This window comes from Arvicola amphibius, chromosome 9, assembly GCF_903992535.2.
Source record: "Arvicola amphibius chromosome 9, mArvAmp1.2, whole genome shotgun sequence".
Classification (NCBI taxonomy): Eukaryota; Metazoa; Chordata; class Mammalia; order Rodentia; family Cricetidae; genus Arvicola; species Arvicola amphibius.
This window is the reverse complement of record NC_052055.2, coordinates 79,236,490-79,250,669: the sequence shown is the minus strand read 5'-3', so window position 1 is coordinate 79,250,669 and position 14,180 is coordinate 79,236,490. Positions and strand designations below refer to the sequence as shown.

At 40.0% G+C, this 14,180-nt stretch overlaps 1 pseudogene; it reads right to left on the bottom strand.

Annotated features, from left to right (window-relative positions):
• Positions 1–13,067: 13,067 nt before the first annotated feature.
• Positions 13,068–13,875, bottom strand: LOC119823852 (annotated as a pseudogene).
• Between the last annotated feature and the right edge of the window lie 305 nt (positions 13,876–14,180).

Sequence of the window (14,180 nt, the reverse complement as noted above, 5' to 3'; positions counted from 1 at the left end):
TTTAATATGGGTTGTTATGTAGTCATTGCTTTGTCTCATCTCTTGGTGGTGGAATTTGGGGGCCCGCTGTTTTCTGCTCTTATGGTTCAAATAAGATGAATGGCAACCTGTCATGTCATGGGGTCCCTGCAGTGAACCACAGACTGTTGATGATTTGTATGTTCACTGATTACATTAGCGATTCTATTTGTATTGTTGTGAGGGGATTTTTGCGTCGAAGCAATTTCCATTCTCAACTCATCAGTGTCGTAACAGAATGCATTCAGTATTCAAATAAAATACATTTTATCTTAAGCCTTTTTATTCATTTTTATGTCCTTTCTAGAAACTCAGTCATCGTTGACATTTACATGTTTCATTACTAGTAAAAAGGATGTCAAGGGAGGGTTTGCACCAGCTCTCTGTACTTTGCAGGAGCATCTCCCTCCCTTCCACATCCATGTCCTTTTTTTTTGGAGACAGGGTTTCTCTAGCTTTGGAGCCTGTCCTGGAACTACCTCTTGTAGAGATCCTCCTGCCTCTGTCTCCCTAGTGCTTGGATTAAAGGTGTGCAGCACTACTGCCAGGCCTCACCTAACCATTTTAAGAACAGTTTTAGCTTGTGATGTTCAAAGCAGTCTTAAGGACCAGATAGACCACCTGGAGAACCCCCCTCATTTTCCACTGTCTGTTGTGGTCTCTGGGAAATCAGTCTTTCCCCTGAGGACTCAGTGTCTCATCCCTGAAGGGTTTCAGTGATTTTAGCGTGCCCTCCAGGGCCTCGAGGCTCACAGGTTCAGTCCTTCAGACATCAGCCTTTCGTGAAATGGAAGGGGTGGAGAGTTCCAGATGCCAGGCTGGTAGGCAGAGGAACTTACTCTGCTGACTTACAAGCAGGTTGTTAAACTCTCAGCCCTATGGAATTGAGGGAAGGAGAAAGCCAACCCACTAAGTGAACCAAATAGGAAACCCATACAAACTTGTTTGGTATACTTTAAGGGCTCCCTTTTTAAAAAGAAAAAAAAAGAATGCCCACTGACCCAGCAATGCCAAAAAGATTGCTACCACAGCTGGGCTGGAAATTTCAGGTGCCTACCCCTTTGCCAACAGCCAAGGTTGACAATGGCTTCTATTCACTCTGTGTCTAACACTGAAGTAAAGGTCAATTGTGTGACTGACTGTAGACATTTACTATATGTATAAGATATAGTAAATGATGGAGAGTTTCAGAAGGTAGTTGAACCTATGCTGTATCCTGGACTTTTACCTAAAGGCAGTAAAAGTGAATGATGGTGATGTGTGTCTTTGTTATTCTTGTGTTTGTGTTTTAATCTGTGAGGGTCAGCAAGATGGCTCACAGCTAAACCTGATAACCTGGGAAAACGAACAGGAACTACAGAGACAAGTATAGCCAACAGAATACAAGAGATAGAAGAATCTCAGGCGCTGAATATACTATAGAGGAAATAGACACATTGGTCAAAGAAAACATCAAATCCAACAAATTCTTAACACAAAACATTCAGGAAATCTGGGACACCATGAAAAGACCAAACCTAAAAATAATAAGGGTAGAAGAAAGAGAACTCCAGCACAGAGGCCCAGAAAATATATTCAACAAAGTTATAGAAGAAAAATTTCCCAACCTAAAGAAGGATGTCCCTATGAAGGTACAAGAAGCTTACAGAACACCAAATAGACTGGATCAAAAAAAAAAAAAATCCCCTCACCATATAATAATCAAAACACAAAACATACAGAAAAAAGAAAAAATTTTAAGAGCTGCAAAGGATAAAGTCAAGTAACATATAAAGGTAAACCTATCAGAATTACACCTGACTTCTCAGTAAAAGCCATGAAAGCCAGAAGGTCTTGTATAGATTTTCTGCAGACACTAAGAGACCATGGATGCAAGCCCAGACTACTATACCCAGCAAAGCTTTCTTTCACCATCATGGAGAAAACAAGATTTTCCATGACAGAAACAGATTTAAGCAATACATATCCACAAACCCAGTCTTATAGAAAGTACTGGAAGAAAACCTCAACCCAAGGAAGAAACAACACCCACAAGAGCAGACATCTGATAACCCTCCACCAGCAACAAACTCGAAGGGAAACACACAAACACTACCACCAAAAAAATAACCGGAGTTAATATCGCTTATATCAATGGACTCAATTCATCTATAAAAAGGCACAGGTTAGAGAATGGATTTGAAACAGGACCCAGCATTCTGCTGTTTACAAGAAACACACCTCATCCTCAAAAACAGACACTACTTCAGAGTAAAGGGTTGGGAAAAAGGTTTTCCAATCAAATGGATCCTAAGAAACAAGTGGGTGTGGCTATCCTATATCTACAAATTGATTTCAACTAAAATCAATCAGAAGAGAATGGAGAGGACACTTTAATATACTCATAACAGGAACAGTTTCATCAAGAAATGGGAATTCTCAATCATGAATATCTATGCCCCTAATTATAAAAGCACCCACATATGTCAAAAGAAACATTAACTAAAACTCAAATATCACACATAAACGACACACACTAATAGTAGGAGATGTCAACACTCCTCTCGGCTCGTCAATGGATAGGTCAACCACAGACAGAAACTTAACAGAAAAATAAGAGAACTATCAGAATTGTAATGAATGAAGACTTAACGACATCTATAGATATTCCACACCCAAACAGGAAAGAATAGGTACCGTCCTTAGTACCATCACGGAACCTTCTTGAAAAGCTTAATCACATACTCAGTAAACAAGCAAACATCCACAGACACAGAAAAATTGTAGTAACCACCTGGTGACTTATCAGAATCAACCAAATGGTAGTAAAGTTAGAATTTAACAATACCACCCCCAGAAAGGCCTACAAACTTATGGAAACTGAACAGTCAACTACTGAACCACCCCTGGGTTAAGGAAGAATAAGAAAAGAAATTAAAGTCTTCCTTAAATTCAATGAAAATGAGACACAGCATACCCAAACCTATGGGACACCATGAAAGCAGTGGTAAGAGGAATGTTCATAGCACTAAGTGCCCACACTAAAGAAAACAAAGAAAGCTCACATTAGAGACTAACAGCAACCTGAAAGCTCATAGAAAAAAAGCAGACTCACCCAGGAGGAGTAGAAAAACTGGAAATAATCAAACTGAGGGCTTAAATCAACAAAATAGAAACATAGAAAATAATCCAAAGAATCACTAAAAGAGCTGGTTATTTGAGAAAAATCAACAAGATCACAAAACCCCTATCCAAACTAATCAGAAGCAAAGAGATACACTCAGAATAACAAGATCAGAATGAAAAGGGGGACATAACAACAGACACTGAGGAAATTAAGGAGGAATCATTAGGTCTTACTACAAAAGCCTGTACTCCACAAAATTGGAAAATATAAAAGAAATGGAGTATTTTTAGATAAATATCATATCCAAAATTAAATCAAGACCAGTGAACAATTTAAATAGACCTATAAGTAACAATGGACATAGAAGCTGTCACCAAAAACCTCCCACCAAAAAAAGCCCAGGCCAGATGGTTTTAAGTGCAGAATTCTATCTACCAGAACTTCCAAGAGACCTAATATCTATATTCCTTAATGTGTTTCACATAATAGAAACAGAAGTTATTGCCAACTCTTTTATTGAAGCTACAGTTACCCTGATACCAAAACCACACAAAGACTCAACCAAGGAAAGAGAATTACAGACCAATCTCACTCATGAACATTGAACACAAAAATTCTCAATAAAATACTGGCAAACCGAATCCAAGAACACATAAAAAACATCATCCATTATGATCAAGTAGGCTTCATCCCAGAGGATTCAGGGCTGGTTTCTACATATGAAAAATCTATCAATGTAATCCATCGTATAAATAAACTGAAGGAAAAAACCTTATGATCAGTTCATTAGAGGGGCCGAAAAAGCATTTGACAAAATTCAACACATCTTTATGATAAAGGTCTTGGAGAGATTAGGGATACATGGATCATATCTAAACATAATAAAGCAATATACAGCAAGGTGAACAGCTAACATCAAATTAAATGGAGAGAAAACAAAGTGATTCCACTAAAATCAGAACAAGACAAGGCTGTCCACTTTTCCATACTCTTTAACATAGTGCTTGAAGTTCTATCAATGGGCAATAAGACAACATATGGAGATCAATAGGATTCTAATTGAAAAGAAGTCAAACTTTCATTATTTTGCAGATGTATGATAGTGGACATAAGTGACCCCAAAAACTCTGACCAGAGAACTCCTACAGCCGATAAATAACTTCAGTGATGTGGCGGAGTAGAGATCAACTAAAAAAAATTAGTAGCCTTTCTATACACAAAGGATAATGAAGCTGAGAGGAAAAATCATAGAACTTCAACTTTCACATAGCCACAAATAGCAAAAAGTATCTAGGGGTAACACTAGCCAAAAAAGTGAAAGATCTATTTGACAAGAACTTTAAGCTTTGAAGAAAGAAATTGAAGAGGATACAAGAAAATGGAAGGATCTCCCATGATCTTGGATTGGTAGGATCAAAATAGTAAAAATGGCAATTCTACCAAAGGCAATCTATAGATTCAATGCAATCCCTATCAAAATCCCAACAAAATTCTTCACAGACCTTGAGAAAACAATAATCAACTTTTTATGGAAAAACAAAAAACCCAGGATGGCAAAAACAATCCTATACAGATAAAGGAACTTCTGGAGGCATTACCATCCCTGATATAAAAACTCTGAGTACAGATCTACAATAATGAAACCATCTTGGTATTGGCATAAAAACAAGAGATGTGACCAATGGAATTGAATTGAAGTACCTGGATATTAATCCACAAACCTATGAACACCACCGATTTTTATGAGAAGCTAAAATTATACAATAAAAGAAAGAAACCATCATTTAAACAATTTTGCCTTGAAATCTAAGGATGTAAACCTGTTGTAGAAGAATGAAAATATGATCCATATCTATCACCGTGGCACAAAACGCAAGGTGCAAAGGATTAACGACCTCAATATAAGCCAACCACATTGAATCCTGATAGAAGGAAAGTGGGAAGTAGCCTGCAATGCATGGGCACAGGATTACCACTTCCCTACCAGTAGCAACAGGACATAATAAGGCAACAATGAATAAATGGGGCTCTCCTGAAACTGAGAAGCTTCTGTAAAGCAAAGGATATACAATCATTAAGGACAAAAAGGCAACCTACTCTGAATGCGAGAAGATTTCCATACCAACACCCACATCAGACAAAGGTCTGATCTCCATAAGATAGTAAAGAACTCAAGAACTAGACATTGAAAAACTCTAAATACTTAATTAAAAATTGGTTGTGTGGAGCTGCAGGCAGGCCTGCTTTTCATCCCGCCCAGCTTCCAACCACCTGGCTAGCTTATGCCCAAAATAACAACACACAAACTGTATCATTGAAACACTGCCTGGCCCATTAGTTTCAGTCTCGTACACCACATCTTGACTACCCATATCTAATAATGTATGTAACACACCACGAGTGGTGTCCTTACTGGGAAAATTCAGCATGTCTGATCTGGTCGCTGGCTCCATTGCATCTGTCTCAGAGAGCAGAGGCATGGCGATTTATTAACTTCCCTTCCCAGCAATTCTGTTCTGTCTGCTCTCCGCCCACCTAAGGGCTTGGTCCAATCAAATGGGCCAGGCAGTTTATTTATTAACCAATGAAATCAACTCAAACAGAAGACCCTCACACATCAAAAATGGGGTACTGAACTGAACAGAAAATTCTCAACAGAAGAATTTCAAATGGCCAAGAGATACTTAAGGACATGTTCACTTCCTTAGCTTATCAGGGAAATGCAAATCAAAACAATTTTGAGATACCATCTTACACCTCTCAGAATGGCTAAAATCAAAAACATCAATGACAGCTTATGCTGGAGAGGATTTGGAGTAAGGGGAACACTCATTCATTGCTGGTGGGAATGCAAACTTGTAGAACCACTTTGGAAATCAGTGTAATGGTTTCTCAGAAAATTGGTAGTCAACTACCTCAGGACCCCAGCAATACCACTCTTGGGGAATATACCCAAGAGATGCCCAATCATACTACATCAGCATTTGTTAACTTTGTTCATAGGAGCATTATTTGTAATAGGCAAGAACCTGGAAACAACCTAGATGCCCCTCAAAAGGAAGAATGGATAAAGACAGGGGTGGAATAGAGTACTACTCAGAGGTAAAAAAAACAATGACATCTTTACTTTTGCATGCAAATGGATGGAAGTAGAAAAACACTATCCTGAGTGAGATAACCCAGACCCAAAAATATGAATATGGTATGTACTCACTTATAAGTGGATTCTAGCCATAAACAAAGGACATTGAGCCTATAGTTTGTGATCCTATAGAAGCTAAGTAATAAGGTGAACCCAAAGAAAAACATATATAGATCCTCCTGGAAATTGGAAGCAGACAAGATTACCAGGCAAAAGTTGGGAGCATGGGGGGAAGGGAAGGGGGAGAGAAGGGGAGGGTTGGGGAGAGCTTGAGTGTATGGAATGGTTGAGATGGAGGAAGGACGGATGTGGAAGCAAGAAAGGAGATATCTTAATTGAGGGAGCCATTTTGGGGTTGGCAAGAGGCTTGGCTCTGGACGGGTTCCCAGGAGTCCACAGGAATGACACCAGCTAGGACCCTGGCATGAGGAGAGTGATGTGGGAGAGTCTTCTGTTTGAAGTTGATTCATTGGTTAGTGAAGAAACTGCCTGGCCCATTTGATTGGCCAGCCCTTAGGCGGGTGGAGTAGACAGAACAGAATGCTGGGTAGGGAAGTTAATAAATCGCCATGCCTCTGCTCTCTGAGCCAGACTGCCATGCCTCTCCTCAGGGAGACAAACACGATGAAGCTCCGGCCCAAGATGGACGTACGCTAGAATCTTCCTAGTAAGGCACTGCTTCATGGTGCTACACAGATTATTAGATATGGGTTAATCAAGATGTGAGTAAGAGGCTGAAACTAATGGGCCAGGCAGTATTTAAATGAATATAGTTTGTGTGTTGTTATTTTGGGTGTAAAGCTAGCCATGTGGGATCCGGGCAGGACGAAAAGCAGGACTGCCTGCTGCTGCTCACTACATAAGAGAATGCCTGAACTGGCCTTGTCCTATAGTCAGACTGAAAAAAAATGGAAAGAAAATGCTGATCATTTCTTCTGACTATAATTTATAAAATTTCAGCCTATTACCAATGAGATCAGAAGGAACACTGTGTGTCTCCAGCATGGAATATGTCACAGGCCAGTGTCTAACATCTGCCAATAGGCATGATCTGTCATTACTTTAACTACAATACCCTGCAATTATTTTCAAACACAATGTTAGAAACATTAACAGAGGTAGGTTACAGTAAGTGGTGGAATCTCAGCTACTGGACTCTGGTACTATCTGTTAAAATTTTCATCCCTTCCATTGGTGGAGAATCAAGTTTTTATTATCAGACCTGACATAGAGGTAGACAAAGAATGCTCTAAAATGGGCTAAAGATTGCCCAAGATGATAGGAATTGGCCTCTGGTCTGTGACCTGCCACACTCTTCACTAGTTTTAATCATCCTCTGCAGACTTAGCTTCTTGTGCAGAGATTCTTGTTCACAGGTGCTTTTGATCTCATTCTTTTAGTTTTTAAAATATAGTTTACACAGGTATCATATTTGGGGGATAAGTTACTCTGTAACTGGATCCATATCTAATAATTTGAATATTTTTCTGAATTCTAAGGTCCATCCAAAAAGCCCATGGAAAAGATGATCAAGGCATGGTCTCTTGTGGGCATGCCTCATGTTGGAAGTGAGATGGTATAATTAATAACACAGGAAAGACTTTATTTGATCATTTGTGAAGTTAGAGGAAGTATATTCTTCTTCTGAAGAATAGTGGGATGTTTTCAAAACACTCAGTACCTCTCTTGCCCCACAGAAAGCAAGTATTCTTACATAATACAGTGGTGTTGTTTTCAGTGACTTTTTGACTTTTCCGAAGTTTCTGGTTATAAGATTTAAGGACATTGCGGTTATTTTGCATGCTCCATGGGTCAGTCTCTTGTGGATCTATATGATCACATGGGATCACTCCCAGGGACCCAGGAGAGCAGGCAAAGTGGGCTGGGGCTGGAGAGTGATGTTGATGGTGAGGCTGATGATGATGGGTTAGACTGTAGTGACCATTATGTGTGCACAGTAGATCACTACCGGAGGATTCTGGCAGCCTGTTCTCAGCAGGCTCTTCTGTCATATTGAGAGGCAGGAGGGGAAGCTGGAATCACTGCCACTTGCTCTTCCTGCACTGAGCTCACTCTGCCCAGAGACTTGGATCTCTTGAAACACAAGGCTGCCATCTGGTTGCTTGGGAAAACCATCTCATTTGTGTGATGGTGCTACAATTTTCTTCTGTTTCTTCATTACTTTGGAACAGGATTTAGAACAGGATTAGGAATATATTTACAAAGTGGTTGTGCAAGGGTGCTAATCTGAGCCCTTGTAAATACTTTGCTAGGAAGCTGAGGAGGCAGTGGAAACCCAACTGAAAGATGGGGCCTCATAGTTTAGCCCTGCCTTTCTGACCACTACCTCCCAGGAACAAGACCTCTTGGCAGTTTGCATGACTTCCTTCTCAGGAAACCTCTCACTCAGTTGTGGGGTCCCTCCGGCCTGCACTAAGTTTTTGTTTTCCTTGTGAGAATTCTAGAAAGCGGTGCTCAGCTGGATCACGAAGATCCTCACTGGAGTCAGCTCAGATAGTTGGAAACACTGCCTTTTATCCTGTAAAAAAAAAAAAACCTAAAGTCCATGTCATTCATAGATTATGAATGAAAATTCTGCAAATGAAGCTGTGTCTGGCTGTGGACAGAACTCCTGGAAGAGGTCTAAGTCTGTGGACACTGGTAGAGAGATATAATTTTATTTATTTGGAAGAGATTACAATTGTTTTAAATTACAAGATATCCTGAGTAAATTGGGAGGATTGGGGAGCAGGGGGAAGGTAGAAAAGAGATGGGAGGGAGGAAGCTGGGTGAGAAAAAAATGCATAGCACAATAAAAACAATAAATGAGAGTCTAATTACTTTATCATTGGCTAGTTTTAGCCTTGAGTTATAGTCATTACTTGCTCCACCTTGTATTTGAACTAACATCTTGTGATAATACATAAAACCTTTTAGAAGATATTGACTTAGAACTCACATGTAATAATAAATAATAATTTTTTATAAATAGATAATAAATAGAAACCTCTTAGAAGCTATTGACTTAGCAGGACACTAGCTTACCGATCTGAGAGTGAAGAATCTTATTAGAGATTCTGTTAGGCCTGTAAAATAGTTCCCTCACCCCCTCACCTCCTTGTCCCTACTTCTCTGGTGTGCCCACCAATGGATTTTTTTTTTTTGGTTTTTCAAGACAGGGTTTCCCTGTAGTTTCTAGAACCTGTCCTGGAACTATCTCTTGTAGACCAGGCTGGCCTCGAACTCAGAGACCCACCTGCCTCTGCCTCCCGAGTGCTGGGATTAATGGCGTGCGCCACCGCCGCCAGGCTCCACCAGTGGATTTTTAGCTTACCTTAATTTAAGGCTTTCTTTGTTCTCTAAAACCATAAAACATTTGTAAAACTGCCTTCCTCTTTGCAGTGGTCTGAAAAGGTATGGCATTCATGGATTCATATGTTTGAGTGCTTGCCCCATAGGGAGTGGCACTATTAGGCAGTGTGGCCTTTTTTGGAGTAGGTGTGGCCTTGTTGGAGTAGTATGTCACTATGGGGGCAGTTGTTGAGGTCTCATATGCTCACGGTATGCCCAGTATGGTAGACAGTTCACTTCCTGTTGCCTGCAGATCGGAATGAAGAACTATTAGCTCCTTCTCCAGTTCCATGTCTATCTGCATGCTACTATGTCCCACCATGATGATAATGGACTAAATTCTGAAACTGTAACCCAGGCCTTATTAAATATTTCTTTGCTTGAGTTGTCATGGTCATGGTGCCATTTCACAATAATAGAAGCCCTAACTAAGACAATCTTAGAAAACAGAGTTTAGGGTAAGCTAAAGCTGTGTTCCCAGGGCTGTGTTAACTCATAATAAACTACCCAGAATAAACTATCTCTTATTACATTTAAGATGAGTGCTTTGGCTCTTCTGTTGACAATATGCTTCACAAAGGTCAGCATTGCATCTGTGTTCTCTTGCCTGTATCCCCAGGACTTTGTTGTAGGGGAGAGGGCCTGTTTGTTTGTCCCAGCTGCCTGGCTAGCTTACACCCGAAATAACCATACAGAAACTGTATTAATTAAAACACTGCTTGGCCCATTAGCTCTAACTTTTTATTGGCTAACTCTTACATCTCAGTTTAACCCACTATTAATCTGTGTTTTGCCACACGGCAGTGGCTTACCAGGAGAGCTTAGCATGTCTGTCTCTGGCGGCTCCATGTTATCTCTCCCCTACTTGGTCTTTCTTCCTCCCAGCATCCAGTTCTGTCTTCCCTGCCTACCTAAGTTTTGCTCTATCAACTAAGCCAAGGCGGTTTCCTTTTTTTTCCTTCATTTTGTTTTTATTATAGCATGTTTGCTTTATTTACAGCAAGCAGAAAATAAGCTGGGTCTTGTTTTGGTCAAACATTGATGTTTTAAAGGTTGCACACAATATTTGTTAAAAAGAACATATAAAAATACCTTTTTAGAAGCTTCTATTAGAAAGAAAATATAAAGTTTAACCCCACAACTTTCCTCTTTGCTAGAGCTGCAAACTACTGCTACAGTTTTAAATAGCCTTTTTATTGTTTAAACTATACATCCATGCCAGGAATCCCTGATCTGGTGCAGTGGAGTTCCATCTGGACTGAATCTTCATCTGCCGACGGATGGAGCTAGAGACAGAGCCCCACAATGGAGCACCGGACTGAGTTCCTAAGGTCCTGACGAGGAGCAGAAGGAGGGAGAACATGAGAAAGAAAGTCAGGACCATGAGGGAACCTTCATCTGGCGATGGATGGAGATAAAGACAAAGCCACACATTGGTGCACCGAACTGAGCGCCCAAGGTCCAAATGAGGAGCAGAAGGAGGGAAAACATGAGCAAGGAAGTCTGGACTGCGAGGAGTGCTCCCACCCACTGAGGTGGTGGGGCTGATCTATTCGGAGCTTACCAAGCCCAGCTGGACTGGGACTGAAAAAGCATGAGATTAAACCGGTCTCCCTGAACATGGCAGACAATGAGGGCTGCTGAGAAGCCAAGGACAATAACACTGGATTTGGACCCTACTACTCATACTGGCTTTGGGGGTCCTGGCCTGTTTGGATGCTCACTTTCCTAGACCCGGATCAAGGGGGGAGGAACTTTGACTTCCCACAGGGCAGGGAACCCTTACTACTCTCTGGACAGGAGAGGGAGGAGGAATGGAGGAGGGAGGGGGGTAATTGGGAGGCGGGGAGGAGGCGGAAATTTTTAATAAAAAAAAAACTATACATCCAGGAAAATCTAAAAAAAAATTAAAGAAACGTGCATATAAATGATTGCATAGCAGAACAAGAACATTAACTGCAAATAGTAAAGAAATGAAAGTTAAAAATACTATTAAATATACAAAGATTCTGGAATTAATCCTCCAAACACATTCCACAAACAGTTCTTAAAAACCATCTTTTATTCTCTACAAGCAAGGCCTAGATTTCTAAAATCAAAATTGAAAGAAAAAAAATCAGGTAATCCTCTAGAAGGATCGCCCCCAGGCTAATTCAACTCACCTCCATAAGCAAGCAGTCTGAGATTTTAGAGATGCTTGCTTTTAATTCTGAAATGACACTGGACATTTCAAGTCACTTTACTGTCTCCTAACGATCTTGAAGAGAAATACTAGAAATTATAAATATTTAAGGGTATCACTTCCTTATTTTAGTCAAGTCCTACATTATCAAAAACTAAATGATGTGGCCTTTGCTTAAAACTCAACATTTTCCAAAAATTCACGGCACCTAGGAGTGTCATCTTTTCAACTTGCCTACATTAATAAACTGAGGTGTAAAGAGCAAGCCTTCCTCATGAAAAGGACACACAGACTCTGATACAAACACACACATACCAAGTGCTGTAAGCATCAAAATTCACTTTGTTTTACACTATGTATATAAACAAATTGTACTTTCAAACAGTTTACTTGCTCCTAACAGAAAAAAAAACAAACAAAATAAAACCCCTAAATAATAATAGTTAAATTTTAGAGAAACTATGCTAAAAAAAACACTCTTTTCCCCTTAAAATGATTCCTGCCATCACTGACATGTTCAAAACTTAAGGGGGAATTCTTTTCTTATGTATAATTTTACGTTTCAATTCTTTGAAAGCAGTGGGGCGTTGGAAAGGGGACCGCAGGGAAGGCTCTCCATGTTTCACTGAAAAGTTCAATCTCCCTGAAAATACTATTTAACCCAGTTGGCATCATTCCCCAGACAGTGGAGTTAACAAAAATCAAAACCAAAACAAACAAACAAACGAAACAAAACTTATTCCACAATGCATCATGAATAATCACCATGGGCTTAGACATCTTGACAAGACATAAAGGTCCACCCTGAACCTAAATGTGTCTGAGCAGTCAGTGTTGTAATGAGGCTACAACTTCAGTTTTGTATCATTCTATCTTCTTAGCAAGCTACATTTCTAGGTTAACACTTCTACCAAATATGGATATGAAAATTTATTTTTAATAAGACAATGTTGCAAATTATGGTCAACCAACATCTTTTCACCAAATACTTCAAGCATTAAAAAAATGAGGATCTTTACAAAAATATGCAGAGACACCACAAATTGGTAGCTGCCCATAACATTAAACACACTGGACTCTTAAGAGTGGCTTCTCAACAGCATATCATTTTAATTATAACCATTGCCTGGTACAGGGGAAACGAACAAGTGTTTTTTATTTTATTTTTTTTAAATGCATCATTGCAACATTGTATTCCTGATAATTTAAGTATACCAAACTATGAGTAAATGAATGATACATGCCTAGAAAGTATCATGATTATACTATCAGTGGCCACTGGACTTGGGACTAGTCCAAGACCTTGACCTAGATTTTGACCTAGACCTAGACTGTGATCTTCACTGAGATTTGGATCTAGGTGGTTCTTTTTTCCTTGATTCCTTTTCATATCTTGAGCCAGACTTATAATGTGTTTTGGAATCTGTTTTAGAGGTGCCTCTAGTTTTGGTGTGAGATGCAGACCTAGAACGTGGTTTAGCCTTCATTTCTTTCTTGGGCTGGCTGGGACTTGGACCGTTATCTTGAATTGGATTTAGATATTGAAAAAGATCAATTTCGGTGTTTGAATCTATCATTGTCGGAGTGGCTTCGACTACGCCGTGGTCTTCCAGTTGGGTCTACTGTTTCTAGGACTGTAAGATCTCCTATCATTGTAATCAAAAGAGCGACTCCTTGATTTCCTCCTTTCATAACTTCGGCTCCGAGAACATCTACATCGATCATAATCATCATATCGTGAAGAGCTGTACACATTTCTCCCTTCCTTGGCTTTCATTTGATTTGGTGTCTTCCGATCCCCCTGTGAAAAACTGTATTTCAATCTGATGCCCACAAATCCATTTTCTGTCCAAATTATGTAAAGCATCTTCAGCATCACGAAAATACTCAAATTGAACATAATGCAAATCCTCTTGGCCGTCGAGTGTAGAAATCAAGCGGAACATAAACATCTACTATTGGACCATAACGACCAAATTCCCGACGTAAATCTTCAGACCAGGTGTCGACCGCCAAGTTCCTGATGAGCAGAGACGTGTTGGGGGGGGGGGGGGGGGGACGAAGGTAGCGGGACATGGCGGCGGCAGTAACGGGCTCAGCAAACCTTCTGCGGCTCTGCCGGCTCCCAGCCACTCACACTCCCAAAGCAGTTTCTTTATTCATTAACCAATGAAAGCAACACACAAACAGAAGACCCTAGTAAATAACTTGACTTCTCTAAATAATATGAATGAATGTGTTTCATGGTTATCAGAAGGTGTGTACTGTCTCCAGCCTATCTCTCCTCTGGAGCATGCATTTTAATTGTAATTACATTTATTTCCTAAGAGTATATGCTTCAGTCCTTTTATTGTTGCCATGTTGGATACATATACAAGTAA